Genomic DNA, 4,525 nt, shown 5'->3' on the forward strand with positions numbered 1-4,525 from the left:
TAGCAGGTGTTGTATGTATTAGCAGGTGTTGTATGTATTAGCAGGTGTTGTATGTATTAGCAGGTGTTGTATGTAGGAAGGTGTTGTATGTATTAGCAGGTGTTGTATGTATTAGCAGGTGTTGTATGTATTAGCAGGTGTTGTATGTATTAGGTGTTGTATGTATTAGAGGAAGGGTTAGTACAGTGTGTATGTAGGAAGGTGTTATGTACAGGTGATGTAGGCAGGTGTTGTATGTATTAGCAGGTGTTGTATGTATTAGCAGGTGTTGTATGGAAGCAGGGTTGTATGTACAGGTGCTGTATGTATTAGCAGGTGTTGTATGTATTACAGGTGATGTATTAGAAGGTGTTGTATGTATTAGCAGGTGCTGTATGTATTAGCAGGTGTTGTATGTATTAGGGTGTTGTATGTATTAGCAGGTGTTGTATGTATTAGCAGGTGTTGTATGTATGTATTACACAGGTGTTGTATGTATTAGCAGGTGCTGTATGTTTATAGGTGTTGTATGTATTAGCAGGTTTGTATGTATATAGCAGGTGTTGTATGTATTAGCAGGTGTTGTATGTATTAGCAGGTGTTGTATGTATTAGCAGGTGTTGTATGTATTAGCAGGTGTTGTATGTATTAGCAGGTGTTGTATGTATTAGCAGGTGCTGTATGTATTAGCAGGTGTTGTATGTATTAGCAGGTGTTGTATGTATTAGCAGGTGCTGTATGTATTAGCAGGTGTTGTATGTATTAGCAGGTGTTGTATGTATTAGCAGGTGCTGTATGTATTAGCAGGTGTTGTATGTATTAGCAGGTGTTGTATGTATTAGCAGGTGTTGTATGTATTAGCAGGTGTTGTATGTATTAGCAGGTGTTGTATGTATTAGCAGGTGTTGTATGTATTAGCTGGTGTTGTATGTATTAGCAGGTGTTGTATGTATTAGCAGGTGTTGTATGTATTAGCAGGTGTTGTATGTATTAGCAGGTGTTGTATGTATTAGCAGGTGTTGTATGTATTAGCAGGTGTTGTATGTATTAGCAGGTGTTGTATGTATTAGCAGGTGTTGTATGTATTAGCAGGTGCTGTATGTATTAGCAGGTGTTGTATGTATTAGCAGGTGTTGTATGTATTAGCAGGTGTTGTATGTATTAGCAGGTGTTGTATGTATTAGCAGGTGCTGTATTTATTAGCAGGTGTTGTATGTATTAGCAGGTGTTGTATGTATTAGCAGGTGTTGTATGTATTAGCAGGTGTTGTATGTATTAGCTGGTGTTGTATGTATTAGCAGGTGTTGTATGTATTAGCAGGTGCTGTATGTATTAGCTGGTGTTGTATGTATTAGCAGGTGCTGTATGTATTAGCAGGTGTTGTATGTATTAGCAGGTGCTGTATGTATTAGCTGGTGTTGTATGTATTAGCAGGTGTTGTATGTATTAGCAGGTGTTGTATGTATTAGCAGGTGTTGTATGTATTAGCTGGTGTTGTATGTATTAGCAGGTGTTGTATGTATTAGCAGGTGCTGTATGTATTAGCTGGTGTTTGTATGTATTAGCAGGTGTTGTATGTATTAGCAGGTGTTGTATGTATTAGCAGGTGTTGTATGTATTAGCAGGTGTTGTATGTATTAGCAGGTGTTGTATGTATTAGCAGGTGTTGTATGTATTAGCAGGTGCTGTATGTATTAGCAGGTGTTGTATGTATTAGCAGGTGTTGTATGTATTAGCAGGTGTTGTATGTATTAGCAGGTGTTGTATGTATTAGCAGGTGTTGTATGTATTAGCAGGTGTTGTATGTATTAGCAGGTGTTGTATGTATTAGCAGGTGTTGTATGTATTAGCAGGTGTTGTATGTATTAGCAGGTGCTGTATGTATTAGCAGGTGTTGTATGTATTAGCAGGTGTTGTATGTATTAGCAGGTGTTGTATGTATTAGCAGGTGTTGTATGTATTAGCAGGTGTTGTATGTATTAGCAGGTGTTGTATGTATTAGCAGGTGTTGTATGTATTAGCAGGTGTTGTATGTATTAGCAGGTGTTGTATGTATTAGCTGGTGTTGTATGTATTAGCAGGTGTTGTATGTATTAGCAGGTGTTGTATGTATTAGCAGGTGTTGTATGTATTAGCAGGTGCTGTATGTATTAGCAGGTGTTGTATGTATTAGCAGGTGTTGTATGTATTAGCAGGTGTTGTATGTATTAGCAGGTGTTGTATGTATTAGCAGGTGTTGTATGTATTAGCAGGTGTTGTATGTATTAGCAGGTGTTGTATGTATTAGCAGGTGTTGTATGTATTAGCAGGTGTTGTATGTATTAGCAGGTGTTGTATGTATTAGCAGGTGTTGTATGTATTAGCAGGTGTTGTATGTATTAGCAGGTGTTGTATGTATTAGCAGGTGTTGTATGTATTAGCAGGTGTTGTATGTATTAGCAGGTGTTGTATGTATTAGCTGGTGTTGTATGTATTAGCAGGTGTTGTATGTATTAGCAGGTGTTGTATGTATTAGCAGGTGTTGTATGTATTAGCAGGTGTTGTATATTATTAGCAGGTGGTGTATGTATTAGCAGGTGCTGTATGTATTATCTGGTGTTGTATGTATTAGCAGGTGTTGTATGTATTAGCAGGTGTTGTATGTATTAGCAGGTGTTGTATGTATTAGCAGGTGTTGTATGTATTAGCAGGTGTTGTATGTATTAGCAGGTGTTGTATGTATTAGCAGGTGTTGTATGTATTAGCAGGTGTTGTATGTATTAGCAGGTGTTGTATGTATTAGCAGGTGTTGTATGTATTAGCAGGTGTTGTATGTATTAGCAGGTGTTGTATGTATTAGCAGGTGTTGTATGTATTAGCAGGTGTTGTATGTATTAGCAGGTGTTGTATGTATTAGCAGGTGTTGTATGTATTAGCAGGTGTTGTATGTATTAGCAGGTGTTGTATGTATTAGCTGGTGTTGTATGTATTAGCAGGTGTTGTATGTATTAGCAGGTGTTGTATGTATTAGCAGGTGTTGTATGTATTAGCAGGTGTTGTATGTATTAGCAGGTGTTGTATGTATTAGCAGGTGTTGTATGTATTAGCAGGTGCTGTATGTATTAGCAGGTGTTGTATGTATTAGCAGGTGTTGTATGTATTAGCAGGTGTTGTATGTATTAGCTGGTGTTGTATGTATTAGCAGGTGTTGTATGTATTAGCAGGTGTTGTATGTATTAGCAGGTGTTGTATGTATTAGCAGGTGTTGTATGTATTAGCAGGTGTTGTATGTATTAGCAGGTGTTGTATGTATTAGCAGGTGTTGTATGTATTAGCTGGTGTTGTATGTATTAGCAGGGTTTGTATGTATTAGCAGGTGTTGTATTTATTAGCTGGTCCTTTGGGGGTTAATAAAGTATTATTTAATCCTAGGTGTTCCACGCTCTGCCACCTTGGGACGAGAAAGAGGAGACGCTGGCTCACTACGCCCACCGCTGCAGGCAGGCCATGGACGACACCATCAGAGCCAAGATCAAAACCATGAAAACCAAGGGAGACCTGCTGCCCATAGTCAGCAAATGACCCCAGAGACGGAAGGTGTGTCCTCGGGATGCCTGTAGGACAAACCAGACCAACACCATCTGCGGTAGATTACCTGCTCGGTGTTTTAACATGTAGAATGGTCAGGAAATGAACAGAAAATGGGGGCCGATGTTCTGTGGTCAAAGGCGATGGGACGGCTGTGTACGGCCTACGTTCTTCGTGTTGGTCTGTCTTGTCCTTGTGATAAAAGCCTGGTCCACAGATCTGTTTGTGTCGTCGTGCCAAGTTGGAAAGACGACACAAACAGGTCTGGGACCAGGCTTGCCCTCTGATCCCCAGTGATGCTCGACTGCCATTTCAAAAAAAGTGAAATGTTGTTATTGCTCCATTGCATTTGTCTGCCCACCCCCACTATGACCTTAACCCAGCAATGATGACAGACACCATGACTATCATTAAAAAACACATTGTAGTGCACCAATGTTTGATTTACTGTAATGTGTAACATTTATTTAGTCTTTTGAACGATGCGCTAATGCTTTGAAGTGTTTTTAGTAGTGGAGAACAACATTAGAAAATATTATTCAAATAAGGATCTTATTTTTGTCAAGAGATTTTCCGGTACTTTTGGTGGTCTATGTAATTGTTTTTAAAGAGATTCTCCAGTACTTTTGATGGTCTATGTAGTGTTGTTTTTAAAGAGATTCTCCGGTACTTTTGTAAACTTTTTAGCCAGTAGTTTTGAAAGTATCGCTCACGAGCCAAAAGGGGTCCCTGAAAATTGCGTACTATGTCACTGCGCTCGCTGTGTGTGCGCATCTCGCTAGCTGTCACTCAAATGGCGAGGGGTTGAAGCTCATTGGTTGGAACTGGAGCTGCTAGAGGGCTGGCTCACGTGGAAAGACATGGCACAGTTTCAAGAAAAACAGGTGCTTTCAAACGAGGGATTTTAGGGCTAATTGAGATGAGACGTGTTGATACTTTAGTTTGCTCCTTTAGGGCACCCGTACTGATCCAGTGATGT

General features: G+C 39.4%; 1 long non-coding RNA gene across 1 annotated transcript; it reads left to right on the forward strand.

Annotated features, from left to right (window-relative positions):
• The first annotated feature begins 544 nt into the window (after positions 1 to 544).
• LOC127929567 (uncharacterized) lies at positions 545 to 4,169 on the forward strand. The gene is made up of 7 exons (XR_008135209.1): positions 545 to 615; positions 730 to 1,014; positions 1,186 to 1,261; positions 1,414 to 1,470; positions 1,605 to 2,459; positions 2,556 to 2,935; positions 3,012 to 4,169. It is a non-coding gene; the product is annotated as an uncharacterized LOC127929567 (long non-coding RNA).
• Positions 4,170 to 4,525: the final 356 nt, after the last annotated feature.

The sequence above is a fragment of the Oncorhynchus keta genome, unplaced genomic scaffold (genome assembly GCF_023373465.1).
Source record: "Oncorhynchus keta strain PuntledgeMale-10-30-2019 unplaced genomic scaffold, Oket_V2 Un_scaffold_8424_pilon_pilon, whole genome shotgun sequence".
NCBI classification, from domain to species: domain Eukaryota; kingdom Metazoa; phylum Chordata; class Actinopteri; order Salmoniformes; family Salmonidae; genus Oncorhynchus; species Oncorhynchus keta.